General features: G+C 48.7%; 1 long non-coding RNA gene across 1 annotated transcript; it reads right to left on the minus strand.

Annotated features, from left to right (window-relative positions):
- Positions 1-671: 671 nt before the first annotated feature.
- Positions 672-3,595, minus strand: LOC132338079 (uncharacterized). Its single transcript, XR_009489355.1, has 2 exons — positions 3,435-3,595; positions 672-2,290 (listed from the first exon to the last, which is right to left on the minus strand). It is a non-coding gene; the product is annotated as an uncharacterized LOC132338079 (long non-coding RNA).
- Between the last annotated feature and the right edge of the window lie 11,974 nt (positions 3,596-15,569).

The following is a 15,569-nucleotide window of genomic DNA, read 5'->3' on the forward strand; positions in this document are numbered from 1 at the left end:
TCCTGCAAACTGACACCATGAAACTGAGGTGGTGACTTTTCCTTACCTGGGAAAATGGCCGTTGTTTGTGTTCCAGGGCCTGTGGCCCGGAGAGGCCGGCTGGCTCCTAAAAATCCATATTGCGCAGGATGCCTGCCAGAGGCAAGCTGGCACCAGTGCCAAGTCAGGCTGGTTTGAGAGTGCCAAGTACCTCCTGCAAACTGACACCATCAAACTGAGGTGGTGACTTTTGCTTCCCTGTGAATGCGGCTGTTGTTTGTGTTCCAGGGCCGGTGGCTCGGAGAGTCTGGCTGGCTCCTGAAATTCTTCATTCCGCAGGATGCTTACCAGAAGCCAAGCTGCCATCTCTGCAATGTTCGGCCGTTTTGAGAGTGCTGAGTGGCTCCTACAATTCTCCTTCCAGGGCCTTGTCTGGACTGATTTTCTTCATTTTGGAAAGGACTGGCCCTTGTGTTCAGGGTTCTTTTGCGCAGAATGACCGGCTGCATGCTGAGAATTCTGCATTGCGCATGGTGCCTCCTAGACCACAGTTGATGCCACCGCAAAGTCAGGCTGCTTTGTGAGTCCCATGCACATCTTTCAAACATTCTTCAGCTGTCTGTTCTTTTGTGCGTTTTGATTGGGGGAAAAATCTTCTCTGTCGCAGTGAGGGAAGCTCGGTGACACCTCAATGTGAGAATCAGCAAGCTTCCTTTATTGATTAGAGCACCAGACATTTAAGCACAACATGTAATAAGCTCATGCATATTCTGTAAGCTAAGCAGTCTATTGGTTATTCTTACTTCTTCATTCTTTACAACTTACATCTCTCTTTTCTCATGCTCTGCTCTCGGCTACATCATCCTGTTATCAGACTACAGCTATACCCAAGGCCACTGCGGCCTTGCAGTTGCAGGGCCTCAGATTAGCTGGGCCAGTATTTTTCCAGTTCTCAGCTATCCAGAGCATGCCTACGTGACCTTTGTCATGTAACCAATTCCCAACAATTCCCCTGTTTTCTTTTTGCACAAGCAATGTTTGATTAAATGCAGTAAATATTATTTTTTACACTATATTTTATAAGCACATGCAAAAACAAAGCAAAACTAATACTATTAACAAAGCTATAACATTTATTATAATATTAGCTTTAACAATAAAACATAACTATAATCTTAGGCTTAAAGATTTGAGCTATCTATCAACACTAAAGCTTAATTTTACTTGTAAGTTTCTAGTTAATCTCTGCAACTCAGAGAGCTGGGAGTAAATAGACTGCGAATGGTTAAAAAGGTCTATATAACACAGGCTTTTAGATTCTTTACAGTTATGCAGGTCCCTTTGGTGTACTCACAGGGTTAATTTACAGCTCCTTGGTACTACTCTCACCCCGCCCCCCCTCCCCACCCCCAACCCGGGCTGGGGAACAGAGGCAGAACTTTTAGGAGTTACTTTCTCTAGGCCGCTGGGGCGAGCAGGGGAATTTAAGCATTTTAAACTTTAATGGGAACTTCTAAACTAGACTCGAATCGGCTTGCGAAAAACGCTGAGTTTTTACACAGGCCCTTGCGGCACCGCAGGGGCAGGATGGCGTCCCCCCCCCTCCTCCTCGTCTTCCCCCCCGTCTCAGCTGCCCCCGCATGGGCAGTCTCGGGACAGTTCGAAAAGTTTGGGAGGGAATCTCGGCTGATCGCAGGCGCTGGCAGCTACTGTCGGGGGCAGAGGGGCGGCTCCGAAGACGGTTCCGCTTGGTGGTCGCTATTGTCGACTCCAATCTTCTTCACCGGCGCGGCGGGCGAAGGCGGGGTCGCCGCGGGAGTCGGTGGGGGCTGCAAAGCTGAAGGAAATGCATCTCTTGCCGGGTTGGGGACGGCAGCCGCGTCCTTTCCGGGTGCCGAAAGCTGCAGTGCAGGCGGAGCCGACACGGGAGATGGCAGGACAGCCGCGGCCGGAGCTCTCACGGGCTCTGCTGGGGAGGCGGCCACGGGAGGGGTCGGTACGGGTAATACAGGGTCGACTCCCGCCGGCACCGCTGTGAATGCAATTGCCGGCTGCGATGCAGAAAAAAAAAGCACAAAGTGGCCGCAGCAGTTTCTGCTCCCAGCGGGGGAGCTAAATGTTACTTTTACCGCGCCGCTGCTTACCAAGTGGTAAAGTTAGTCTCACGTCCAATTAATAAAGATCTCACTGTTTCTTTGCTTGCTGTAACAGGCTCTTGAACTCTTGTTTGGCTACGTTACGGCTTGCAGTCTATATGCAGGCAATCTTGGGAGTTCTTTTCCCAGGTCAGTACTTTATAGTCCCCGCTTTTCTAAAAAGCATTAAAAAAAAAAAAAATCATACGCCGCTCGTCTTTTCATACCTTTCAATTTAAACGTCAGCGCTGTTGCAGCCCTTCCAAGACGTCGGCGGCGTTCATCGGCCGAGACTCTTCTCTAGGGTCGCTCGGGGCCGGAGTACTAGCTCTTTGCCTCCCGTGCTGCTTCGGGACCGACACGGATACTGCACTGGACCGCGGCCAACAGGTTCAAGCCGAGACTCCTCTGTAGGGTCACTCGGGGCACGGAGACCACCAGTTCTTTTGCCAACCCCTCTCTCTAGGGTCCTTTTTCAAGGCGCGGAGCACCAGCCCTTTCGCCTCCCCCCTCTTTTAGGGTCTCTGTTCGAGGCGCCATTTGTCACAGTGCAGGAAGCTCAGGTCATCTCAATGTGAGAATCAGCAAGCTTCCTTTATTGATTAGAGCACCAGACATTTAAGCACAACATGTAATAAGCTCATGCATATTCTGTAAGCTAAGCAGTCTATTGGTTATTCTTACTTCTTCATTCTTTACAACTTACATCTCTCTTTTCTCATGCTCTGCTCTCGGCTACATCATCCTGTTATCAGACTACAGCTATACCCAAGGCCACTGCGGCCTTGCAGTTGCAGGGCCTCAGATTAGCTGGGAGGAGGACCCTTCTTTTCACAATATTTTTGGAGATTAAATTAGAGGACCAAAGGGGGTTTTTTGCCATTTCATCTGTTTCAGTGGAGGTACCTGCTCTGTTTTTTCATTTCTACAGGTTCACTTGAACGAAGCTCTTTTTCTGAGTTTTAAGAATTTACTTTTTCATTTCTGGGCACTTCTTTCTGTGTCTTTAGACTAGATATCTCAGAGAAGCGTCAGTCTGGCATGTACTTCAACATTACACTGCCCGGGATTTTGTTTTTGTTTTTTTTTTTTTTTTTTTTTTTCTTTTTTTTTAATTTTTGTTTTGTTTATATTGTAGATTGTTCTAATTAGAGGTCCTAAGGAGAGTCAGACTCTTCATATTGTTAGTAATCTTCTCCACTCTGCTTAGTCACACATGAAGCACTACTTAGTGATCACCAAGGTCTAATTATGTAAGTTAACAGCACACTACCCAATTTATCTAGCCATGGTACCAAAACACACAGTTTTATTTCCTACCTGTTTTCTGTTCTTCTGCTCCAAGCAGTTGTAGGGGAAAAAAAAAAAGTGCTGTTATTTCCCTGAAAAGTTTTCTTCTATAACAAGCCATTTACTCCCCTTGAATTAGAGTCAGAGGAGCCAAACAGCTGCAGCTGCTCTGAGGGCCTTTATACCCAGTGGGATTTGCCCCCTCCCTTTTCCCAGGCATTGTGGGAACGAGAGGCGGGCACAATCAGGGGTATATTAACCCCAGCCTTTGCTGATAGGCTTCATTCCCTTTCTGGGATGTACTGGGATAAGAGCTCTTCTCTCATTTTAATGAAGGGGCTTTTTCAGTTTATCTCAGCTTGTTTTCAGCAGGTGCTTTTGGGCATCTAAAGCAACAGAGGCTTTGAAGATACTGCGAAGAAAACAGCATTGAACAGAGGGAGTATTGAAGTTCATGATTTTGGGTTGTGTGTTCAGGAGCGGTAAGGTGCTTTTGTAATTTCTGGTGTTATTCTTGTTTTGTTGTTCCTATTTTTATTTTAGGAGGAGCGCAGCTTCCAGAAATTCCAGGTTGTGTCAAGTACAACACTTTTTTCAGCATATTCATCACATCACAAAAGGCATCTGCCCAGTGTCCAAGATGATGTTTGGGATTGAGGCTTCAGGTGAGTTGAGGATTGTGACTAGGAGAGGGAGGGTGAGCAGGTATCAGGTTAGGAGTTATTGTGGGGGTGGTTTGAAGGTAGCAGGGTGAGAAATGGTATCTATTTGAGCCCCCCCCCCCCCCCCAAGGCTTTTCACAAGTGTAGAAGAGGCATTCGCATGTCTTACAGCACACAAGGTCACCCACTGCACTCACAGAAATGCCATGTAACTTTGTTTCTCTCTAACCCAGGTGCTGCTCATAATAACAGCCACGTTCTTGGAATCAGGATGAAGCTGGAGCCTCGAGGACCCAGGTACGTTCTGGAGAGGGCAGGTAGCTGACTTGCTGGGATTGGGCCCAGATAACCCCGAACTCATACATTGCTTTTGGTTTTCTTTATTGTAGCTGACCGAGAGGCTAACAGGCAATCACAGGGCCCTCCGAGGCAGACTCGTTTCAGGTCCAATGTGGATTCACACCACCGATCATCCAAAAGATAAGTCAGGGGCCACAGCCTGTAGATGGGAGGATAGGAGAGTACTGGATTAGAAATTCCTGGGACAGATTTAAAAATCAGCAGAGGGTAAAGGGGTGTCCTCTAAGAGGCCTCTTAGGACAGTGACAGGGAGAAGCTCTACTTTTGATCGCAGCTGTCGGGTGTGCAGTGCAGAACAGCTCCGGTCTGTGTCGTGTTGTCTGGTGTACCGTGTTACCTGGTGTCTTTGGGGTCCTTTGGATCAGATATCTCTGCCTTTTTCTCTCAAGGCCCTTACCACAAGCATCAGCCGTTATCTCTAGCTTCTCAAACGCTTGTACTTCTCGGCACAACGCCGATATCATTCGTTCTTTCGCCGGCAGGCTCGGCCCTGTCCGAGTCACATCTCAGAAGCATCGAGTCAGATGTTTTTTGAGGCTTTGGTTCGTGGCGTATCACTATCCATCATTTCCAGCCTGAGTCACAGCACTCAGGGCCTTATAACATTGTATGCTACGGAGAGCATTCCAAACGCAGCATCGTCTCACAGCCACCTCGATCATCGTGACCAACAGTTCTTCTAACAGGTCACTCTGTTCCAGTCTTTTCTTCTGCTCCTTAGAGGAGCCCCCTCCGTCTACCATCACCTTAGCATCAGTCATCTCTTTTGGCATCCTCTCGGTCCTTGCCGTTTTTAATCTTGCCAGGAACTCTCTTCTCATCCTTGTGTCACACTGTTGGTAGCATAACGTGTTTGTGTTTAACGTCCCCTCGTTTGTCACGTTCTGTGTCACGGGTGTTCGCACACATTTGTGCCGGAGCTGCTCTGCCCTGCTGCATAGCCCGGTGCAATAGGACGAGTCCCGGGGACTTGCAGATTGTGGGGTGTCGCTGGACTCTAGATGATATTCCTAGATTGACACAAGATGTTTGGAGCTGTGAAGTTACCCTGCAGCCCTTTGACTTTAGTCCTCACTTTCTTTCAGATGCAGAAGGATGAAATCCAGGGAAAAATCCATCCACCCATCCCAGGTGAGGAGGTTCCACCCAGCAGGTCAGTCAGTCACCGTTTGTCTCTGCTGGGGGAGTGTAAAGTGTGAGTCTGTTACAGCACCGTTCTTTTTATTTTTAGGAAGTAAAGCCGGATATCAGCAGTCAAGGTGAGGTGGGCAAGGTGAGCTTTGAGCGGTGTACAGGAGCAGTTGTTATTGCTCAAGTCTCACTTTCTGGTGCAACTCTAAGCACCCCAGCTCGTTTGTGCGCTTTAGGCAATCCACTCGGAGTACGTCCACGCCCCGTCACCGACCGGCCGACGCGCCGGGTTTGCTGCACCCGTGAGCCCTCCGGAAGTATTACGGGACTCGGGGACGAAGCCTCTGCCTTTTCTATTTAAAGGTGTCACCCGGGTAGTCCTTGGCAACGGCCAAGGAGTAGCGGTGAGTCGGGGAAGTAGGGAGGAGGAGCGAGGCTCCACTCAGGTTTCAGCAGCCCCACATCACCTCGTCTCCCCTTAACCCAGGCGTACCCTGCGAGGACGGCGTAAGCCTCTGAGCGCGGCCGAAGCGTGCGGCCCGAGGAGCCGGGCATTCTTAGGAGAACGGTGAGTAGCAGAATTGTTGGGTTTTGGCCGCTGTGCTGTCGAGATCATGCATTGATGTTTGGTTTTCTTTAATGCAGCCCAATAAGAAACAACAGGAAGTTGTTGAACAACAGTGCCAGCGGGAACTTGCCAGCTGTCGAGGCGGCCTTCTTGTGCACTTGACACGGACCGGCATCCCCATATGTCTGAGAGATAAGTAGAGAGCTATGACCCACAGAGGGGACAAAAGTGGGGTGCTGGGCGGGGACCAACCAGGAGGAGTTTTTGAGTCCGCTTTGGAGATGGAGGTGTCCATGAAGTGTCCTCTTAGGTCACATAAAAGGAAAATCTCACTTTTGATCAGAGTGCCAAGGTGCACAGGGCAGAGCAGTCCCGGTGTGTGTCGTGTCACTTGTCTATCGTGCCTTATGTGTTATTTGGGTATCCTCTGTCACATGTCTTTCACCTCAGGCCTTTGAGGCGCCTATCAGCAACCATTCTTGGCATCTGTGATCTGCGTTCTTTATTCTGGCACCAATGCCATAGAACTTTTGGCTTAGGAGCTCAGACTGCCATCAGACTCGCATCTCTTCTTTAGTAGCATCCACTTAGATGTCTTTTCAGGTCTTGTTTCGAGCTGTAGGGACAGCCGCGCCCCACAAGGATCCATTACGGCAGGTTAGGACTTGTCAGAATGCGAGCTTAGGCAGAGGATTCTGACCGTAGGATTCCCAGGCATCCATCTTGGCAGTTCTTGGAATAAATCATTCAGTTAGCATCTTCTTCCTCCAGGCTTCTCTGAGCCTCATCAGCTCTCCATCAGTCTCACCTCGGTCATCTCATTTTGAGTTCTCTCGGTCCTTGCAGTCAATTTTCTTGCCAAGAGATTTCTGTGTGTGTTGTGTCCCCCTTGTTTGTCACATCCTGTCCTGTGTCACGGGTGTCTGCACGCATTTGTGCCGGAGCTGCTCTGCCCTGCCGCATAGCCTGGTGCAGTAGGAGAAGTCCCGGGGCCTTGAAGTTTGTAATGTGGGGTGTTGTTGAACTCTAGATGGGCACAAGATGTCTGGAGCTCTGCAGGTTAAGTTATCCTGCAACAGTTTGACTATTGTCCTAAATTTTCTTTCAGATTCCTATGGATCAAACCTGTCCCAGAGGGCTCTATCCTGGGTGCGGGCATCCTCCTGAGCAGGTCAGTCATTCACTGTTTGTCTCTGCAGCAGAAGTGTAAGTGGTGCCTCTGTTACAGCACTGTTCTTTGTCTTTCTTTTTAGGAAGTCAAGGCAGAGAGCAGCAGTCAAGGCCAAGTGGGCAAGGTGAGCATTGAGCAGTCTACAGGAGCAGTTGTTATTGCTTAAGTCTCACTTTCTGGTGCAACTCTAAGCATCCATTCTCGTTTATGCACTTTAGGCAATCAACTCGGCATACGTCCAGCCCCCGTCACCAACCGGCCGAGGCACCGGGTTTCCTGCAAATGCAAGTCCTGTGGAAGTATTACAGGAGTCTGTGATGATGAAGCCTTCAACTTTTCTATTTCATGGTCCCATCCTGGCAGCCCTCAGGAATGGCTGAGGAGTTGTGGTGAGTGGAGGAGGCGGGGAGGAGGAGGGAGGCTCCACTCAGGTCCCAGCAATGATAAATCACCTTGTCTCCACTTTAACCCTGGTGCAGCCTGCAACAATGGCGATGGCCTCCAAGCAAGCCTGAAGCGTGTGGCCCGAGGACCTGGGCGTTCTTAGGAAAGGGGTGAGTAGCAATACTGTTATATTTTGGCCGCCGTACTGCTGAGATTATGCACTGACGTTTGGTTTCCTTTCTCCTGGCAGACTAAGAGACAACAGCCCGGTGTCAGCAGGGACTTCCCAGACAGCGGGTCCACTTTCTTTCCCCCCTCGCACAGATCGGCACGCCCACCTGTCCGAGAGATAAGTAGAGGGCTATGACCTAGAGAGGGGATGACAGTGGGGTCTGGTTCACAATTCACTTTGATGGGATTTTGATTTGGCTTTGGCGATGGGGATGTCCAAGCAGTGGCCCCTTAGGCCCTGTAAAGGGAAAATGTCACTTTTGATCAGAGTGCCAAGGTGCACAGGGCAGAGCAGTCCCGGTGTGTGTCGTGTCACTTGTCTATTGTGCATTCTGTGTTGTTTGTATATGTCATGTGTTTTACCTCAGGCCTTTGAGGGGCCTATCAGAAACCATTCTTGGCATCTGTGATCTGCCTTCTTTATCCTGGCACCAATGCCACAGAACTTTTGACTTAGGAGCTCAGACTGCCATCAGACTCGCATGTCTCCTTAGAACCATCCAGTCAGATGTCTTCTCAGGTCTTGTTCTGAGCTGTATGGACAGCTACGCCCCACAAGGATCCATTACGGCAGGTTAGGACTTGTCAGAATGCGAGCTTAGGCAGAGGATTCTGACCGTAGGATTCCCAGGCATCCATCTTGGCAGTTCTTGGAATAAATCATTCAGTTAGCATCTTCTTCCTCCAGGCTTCTCTGAGCCTCATCAGCTCTCCATCGGTCTCACCTCGGTCATCTCATTTTGAATTCTCTCGGTCCTTGCAGTCATTTTCCTTGCCAAGAGATTTCTGTGTGTGTTGTGTCCCCCTTGTTTGTCACATCCTGTCCTGTGTCACGGGTGTCTACACGCATTTGTGCCGGAGCTGCTCTGCCCTGCCGCATAGCCTGGTGCAGTAGGAGAAGTCCCGGGGCCTTGAAGTTTGTAATGTGGGGTGTTGTTGAACTCTAGATGGGCACAAGATGTCTGGAGCTCTGCAGGTTAAGTTATCCTGCAACAGTTTGACTATTGTCCTAAATTTTCTTTCAGATTCCTATGGATCAAACCTGTCCCAGAGGGCCCTATCCTGGGTGCGGGCATCCTCCTGAGCAGGTCAGTCACTCACTGTTTGTCTCTGCAGCAGAAGTGTAAGTGGTGCCTCTGTTACAGCACTGTTCTTTGTCTTTTTTTTTTTTTTTTAGGAAGTCAAGGCAGAGAGCAGCAGTCAAGGCCAAGTGGGCAAGGTGAGCATTGAGCAGTCTACAGGAGCAGTTGTTATTGCTGACGTCTCAATTTCTGGTGCAGCTCTAAGCATCCGTTCTCGTTTGTGCACTTTAGGCAATCAACTCGGCGTACGTCCAGCCCCCGTCACCTGCCAGCCGATGCACCGGGTTTCCTGCAAATGCAAGTCCTGTGGAAGTATTACAGGAGTCTGTGATGATGAAGCCTTCAACTTTTCTATTTCATGGTCCCATCCTGGCAGCCCTCAGGAATGGCTGAGGAGTTGTGGTGAGTGGAGGAGGCGGGGAGGAGGAGGGAGGCTCCACTCAGGTCTCAGCAATGCCAGATCACCTTGTCTCCACTTTAACCCAGGTGTGATGATGGTGTCAGCTGCCGAGCAGGCCTGAAGCGTGTGGTCTGAGGAGCCGGGCCTTCACAGGAGAACGGTGAGTAGGAAAATTGTCACGTTTTGGCCGCTGTGCTGCTGAGATCGTGCACTCATGTTTGGTTTCCTTTCTCCTGGCAGACTAAGAGACAACAGCCTGGTGTCAGCAGGGACTTTCCAGATAGCGGGTCCGCTTTCTTTCCACCCAGCACGGATCGGCACGCCCACCTGTCCGAGAGATAAGTAGAGGGCTACGACCCAGAGAGGGGATGACAGTGGGGTCTGGGTCACAACCCACGGGGAGGGGATTTCGATTTGGCTTTGGAGATGGGGATGTCCAAGTAATGGCCTCTTAGGCCCTGTAAAGGGAAAGTATCGCTTTTGATCAGAGTGCCAAGGTGCACAGGGCAGAGCAGTTCCGGTGTGTGTCGTGTCACTTGTCTATTGTGCATTCTGTGTTGTTTGTATATGTCACGTCTTTTACCTCAGGCCTTTGAGGGGCCTATCAGAAACCATTCTTGGCATCTGTGATCTGCCTTCTTTATTCTGGCACCAATGCCATAGAACTCTTGACTTAGGAGCTCAGACTCGCATCTCTTCTTTAGTAGCATCCACTTAGATGTCTTTTCAGGTCTTGTTTCGAGCTGTAGGGACAGCCGCGTCCCACAAGGATCCATTACGGCAGGTTAGACTTGTCAGAATGTGAGCTTAGGCAGAGGATTCTGACCGTAGGATTCCCAGGCATCCATCTTGGCAGTTCTTGGAATAAATCATTCAGTTAGCATCTTCTTCCTCCAGGCTTCTCTGAGCCTCATCAGCTCTCCATCAGTCTCACCTCGGTCATCTCATTCTGCATTCTCTCGGTCATTGCAGTCATTTTCCTTGCCAAGAGATTTCTGTGTGTGTTGTGTCCCCCTTGTTTGTCACATCCTGTCCTGTGTCACGGGTGTCTGCACGCATTTGTGCCGGAGCTGCTCTGCCCTGCCGCATAGCCTGGTGCAGTAGGAGAAGTCCCGGGGCCTTGAAGTTTGTAATGTGGGGTGTTGTTGAACTCTAGATGGGCACAAGATGTCTGGAGCTCTGCAGGTTAAGTTATCCTGCAACAGTTTGACTATTGTCCTAAATTTTCTTTCAGATTCCTATGGATCAAACCTGTCCCAGTGGGCTCTATCCTGGGTGCGGGCATCCTCCTGAGCAGGTCAGTCATTCACTGTTTGTCTCTGCAGCAGAAGTGTAAGTGGTGCCTCTGTTACAGCACTGTTCTTTGTCTTTCTTTTTAGGAAGTCAAGGCAGAGAGCAGCAGTCAAGGCCAAGTGGGCAAGGTGAGCATTGAGCAGTCTACAGGAGCAGTTGTTATTGCTTAAGTCTCACTTTCTGGTGCAACTCTAAGCATCCATTCTCGTTTATGCACTTTAGGCAATCAACTCGGCATACGTCCAGCCCCCGTCACCAACCGGCCGAGGCACCGGGTTTCCTGCAAATGCAAGTCCTGTGGAAGTATTACAGGAGTCTGTGATGATGAAGCCTTCAACTTTTCTATTTCATGGTCCCATCCTGGCAGCCCTCAGGAATGGCTGAGGAGTTGTGGTGAGTGGAGGAGGCGGGGAGGAGGAGGGAGGCTCCACTCAGGTCTCAGCAATGCCAGATCACCTTGTCTCCACTTTAACCCAGGTGTGATGATGGTGTCAGCTGCCGAGCAGGCCTGAAGCGTGCGGCCCGCGGAGCCGGGCCTTCACAGGAGAATGGTGAGTAGGAAAATTGTCACGTTTTGGCCGCTGTGCTGCTAAGATCGTGCATTCACGTTTGGTTTCCTTTCTCCTGGCAGACTAGGAGACAACAGCCTGGTGTCAGCAGGGACTTCCCAGACAGCGGGTCCGCTTTCTTTCCACCCAGCATGGATCGGCACGCCCACCTGTCCAAGAGATAAGTAGAGGGCTACGACCCAGAGAGGGGATGACAGTGGGGTCTGGGTCACAACCCATGGGGAGGGGATTTCGATTTGGCTTTGGAGACGAGGATGTCCAAGCAGTGCCCCCTTAGGCCCTGTAAAGGGAAAGTATCGCTTTTGATCAGAGTGCCAAGGTGCACAGGGCAGAGCAGTCCCGGTGTGTGTTGTGTCACTTGTCCAGCGTGCCTTATGTGTTGTTTGTTTGTATATGTCACGTCTTTTACCTCAGGCCTTTGAGGGGCCTATCAGAAAACATTCTTGGCATCTGTGATCTGCCTTCTTTATCCTGGCACCAATGCCATAGAACTTTTGACTTGGGAGCTCAGACTGCCATCAGACTCGCATCTCTTCTTTAGTAGCATCCACTCAGATGTCTTTTCAGGTCTTGTTTCGAGCTGTAGGGACAGCCGCGTCCCACAAGGATCCATTACGGCAGGTTAGGACTTGTCAGAATGCGAGCTTAGGCAGAGGATTCTGACCGTAGGATTCCCAGGCATCCATCTTGGCAGTTCTTGGAATTAATCATTCAGTTAGCATCTTCTTCCTCCAGGCTTCTCTGAGCCTCATCAGCTCTCCATCGGTCTCACCTCGGTCATCTCATTTTGAATTCTCTCGGTCCTTGCAGTCATTTTCCTTGCCAAGAGATTTCTGTGTGTGTCGTGTCCCCCTTGTTTGTCACGTCCCGTCCTGTGTCACGGGTGTCTGCACGCATTTGTGCCGGAGCCGCTCTGCCCTGCCGCATAGCCTGGTGCAATAGGAGAAGTCCCGGGGCCTTGAAGTTTGTAATGTGGGGTGTGGTTGGACTCTAGATGGCATTTGTAGATGGACACAAGATGTTTGCAGCTGGGAATTTATCCTGCAGACCTTTGACGTTTGTTCTTACTTGTTTTTCAGATTCATATGGATCAAATCTGTGCACGAGGGCCCCATCCCGGCTGTGGGAGTCCCCCGGTGCAGGTCCGTCACTGTTTGTCTCTGCAGCAGAAGTGTAAATGTTGACTCTCTTACAGCGCTGTTCTTTGTCTTTTTCAGAAGTCAAGGCTGAGAGCCGCAGTCAAGACCGAGTAGGCAAGGTGAGCATTGAGTAGTTTCCAGAAGCAGTTATTGCTGAGGTCTCAGTTTCCACTGCAGCTCTAAACCTCTACTCCTAATTTTTTTATTTTAGGTGGTCCCCTTGCCATCTATCCTGGCCGAGCATGCCCGATGCCAGGTGGGTACAAGCTTAAGGTATCAGTATGGCATACTTGTCAGATTAGGGAGGTTGTGTTTCCTCAGTATCTTAGCATGCTTTTCTGCTTTGTTTTCTTGCAGGTGCTGTCACCGCTCCAGGCATGCCAAAGAACAGAGGAGAGCAGGTGAGTCTGCGTTTAGGCAGGGTGACTCATAGGTGAGTTTTAGGCAGCAGCATGCTAAGCCTGTACCTTTTCTTTTTGCAGGTATCCTTTGAGCAGCTTCTGGAGCAGAATCGGGATTTGAGGTGAGCCGGGGCAGCGGTGCAGAGGAGTCCCGGGGATTACTCTTTTTGAGGGCAATAGTCACCTTTTCCGTATCGTCTTAGGTACCCGGAGGAGGTTCGCAGCCAAAGTTTGGAAACGGCAGCACCGAAGCAAACACGGAGAACGTCCCGACGTCCACGTACAACCGACGATGGATTTCGTCCGCTCGTCTTCCAAAAGCTAAGTGTCGCGGCCAGTAGTTGGGAGAAGGGGAAAAACCTTTACTATCACAGGGGGCAATTTGATGTCAGTTTAGCGCAGAGGTCCGTAGCGGGACGGGCTCTCTGGAAGCAAAGGGGGAGGGTTTCTCCTCAGCCTCACCACAGCCTCTGCCGGGCAGGGCAGTTCCGACCCATCCCCACATTGTCGTAAACTTTGCGTCGTCAGCCTCCTTCAACTCGACATAGTCACGGATCTTTCACCCGAGGAGCTCGCCTTCAGGTCCGGAGCTACGGCCACGGTCAACCGGCGGTCTCCGCTTCCTTCTCTAGGCCCACCGAGCCTCTCGAGCGTCCTCTTAACCGCTTCGGCGCTAACTTCTTTTAACGAGTTACATTTCATCATTACATCCTATCGTCATAGGGCTTTCCTTCCTTTAGCATCATCAGCCCCCGGCTCATCTCGCGCTAGGAATCTCGGGTCCATAAGGTGAAAGTGCCAGGCAGTTTCCACTCGTCTCTCCGTCACGTCATCCCTGTCTATGTCATGTCATCCGTGTCCGTGTCACGTAGTCCGTCTCCACCGTCTTCCACGTCGTAGGCCTTCGTTCCATCCCAGCTCTTTACGGGCACTATTTTGCGCCACATCGGCCGTATTTTACACACGTTCCTTCACTTATTCCGGCATCTTTAAATCTTTACTCTTTGAGACAGGAAGGATTACACAAGATGTCCTCATCCATCTTCCTTCTCGCTACCGGCTTCGGTAGCGCCTTTTCTTCCACGCCATTCTCTCGGACTTTTAGAGGGAGCGTCTTACACCCTCCTCACGTGACCGCAGTAGTTCTCTAGGTTCCATCTTCTCAAAGGGTATAGGGCTCAAGAATTAATCTTTCAGAGAGTTATGTCAAGTCCTGGCTTATACCTTATCTACCTGCGTTGGCTTATACTCTGTGTACTTATACTGTATCTACCTGCGTTGGCTTATATTGTATGTACTCTATATTGTCTGTAATTATGTTGGCTTATAGTGTATGTACTCTATATTGTCTGTACCTATGTTGCCTTATAGTGTATGTACTTATATTGTCCGTACCTATGTTGGCTTATATTGTCTGTAATTATGTTGGCTTATAGTGTCTGTACCTTTAGTGTCTGTACCTATGTTGGCTTATATTGTCTGTAATTATGTTGGCTTATAGTGTCTGTACCTTTAGTGTCTGTACCTATGTTGGCTTATAGTGTCTGTACCTATGTTGGCTTATATTGTCTGTAATTATGTTGGCTTATAGTGTCTGTAATTATGTTGGCTTATATTGTCTGTAATTATGTTGGCTTATAGTGTCTGTACCTATGTTGGCTTATATTGTCTGTACCTATGTTGGCTTATATTGTCTGTAATTATGTTGGCTTATAGTGTCTGTACCTTTAGTGTCTGTACCTATGTTGGCTTATATTGTCTGTAATTATATTGGCTTATAGTGTCTGTACCTTTAGTGTCTGTACCTATGTTGGCTTATATTGTCTGTAATTATGTTGGCTTATAGTGTCTGTACCTTTAGTGTCTGTACCTATGTTGGCTTATATTGTCTGTAATTATGTTGGCTTATAGTGTCTGTACCTATATTGTCTGTACCTATGTTGGCTTATATTGTCTGTAATTATGTTGGCTTATAGTGTCTGTACCTATATTGTCTGTAATTATGTTGGCTTATATTGTCTGTAATTATGTTGGCTTATAGTGTCTGTACCTTTAGTGTCTGTACCTATGTTGGCTTATATTGTCTGTAATTATGTTGGCTTATAGTGTCTGTACCTATATTGTCTGTAATTATGTTGGCTTATATTGTCTGTAATTATGTTGGCTTATAGTGTCTGTACCTTTAGTGTCTGTACCTATGTTGGCTTATATTGTCTGTAATTATGTTGGCTTATAGTGTCTGTACCTTTAGTGTCTGTACCTATGTTGGCTTATATTGTCTGTAATTATGTTGGCTTATAGTGTCTGTACCTTTAGTGTCTGTACCTATGTTGGCTTATATTGTCTGTAATTATGTTGGCTTATAGTGTCTGTACCTTTAGTTTCTGTAATTATGTTGGCTTATATTGTCTGTAATTATGTTGGCTTATAGTGTCTGTACCTATATTGTCTGTAATTATGTTGGCTTATAGTGTCTGTACCTTTAGTTTCTGTAATTATGTTGGCTTATAGTTTCTGTAATTATGTTGGCTTATAGTTTCTGTAATTATGTTGGCTTATAGTGTCTGTACCTATGTTGGCTTATAGTGTCTGTACTTATAGTGTCTGTACCTATGTTGGCTTATAGTGTCTGTACCTATGTTGGCTTATAGTGTCTGTACTTATAGTGTCTGTACCTATGTTGGCTTATAGTGTCTGTACCTATGTTGGCTTATAGTGTCTGTACTTATAGTGTCTGTACCTATGTTGGCTTATAGTGTCTGTACCTATGTTGG

Source organism: Haemorhous mexicanus, chromosome 24 (assembly GCF_027477595.1).
Source record: "Haemorhous mexicanus isolate bHaeMex1 chromosome 24, bHaeMex1.pri, whole genome shotgun sequence".
In the NCBI taxonomy this organism is placed as follows: domain Eukaryota; kingdom Metazoa; phylum Chordata; class Aves; order Passeriformes; family Fringillidae; genus Haemorhous; species Haemorhous mexicanus.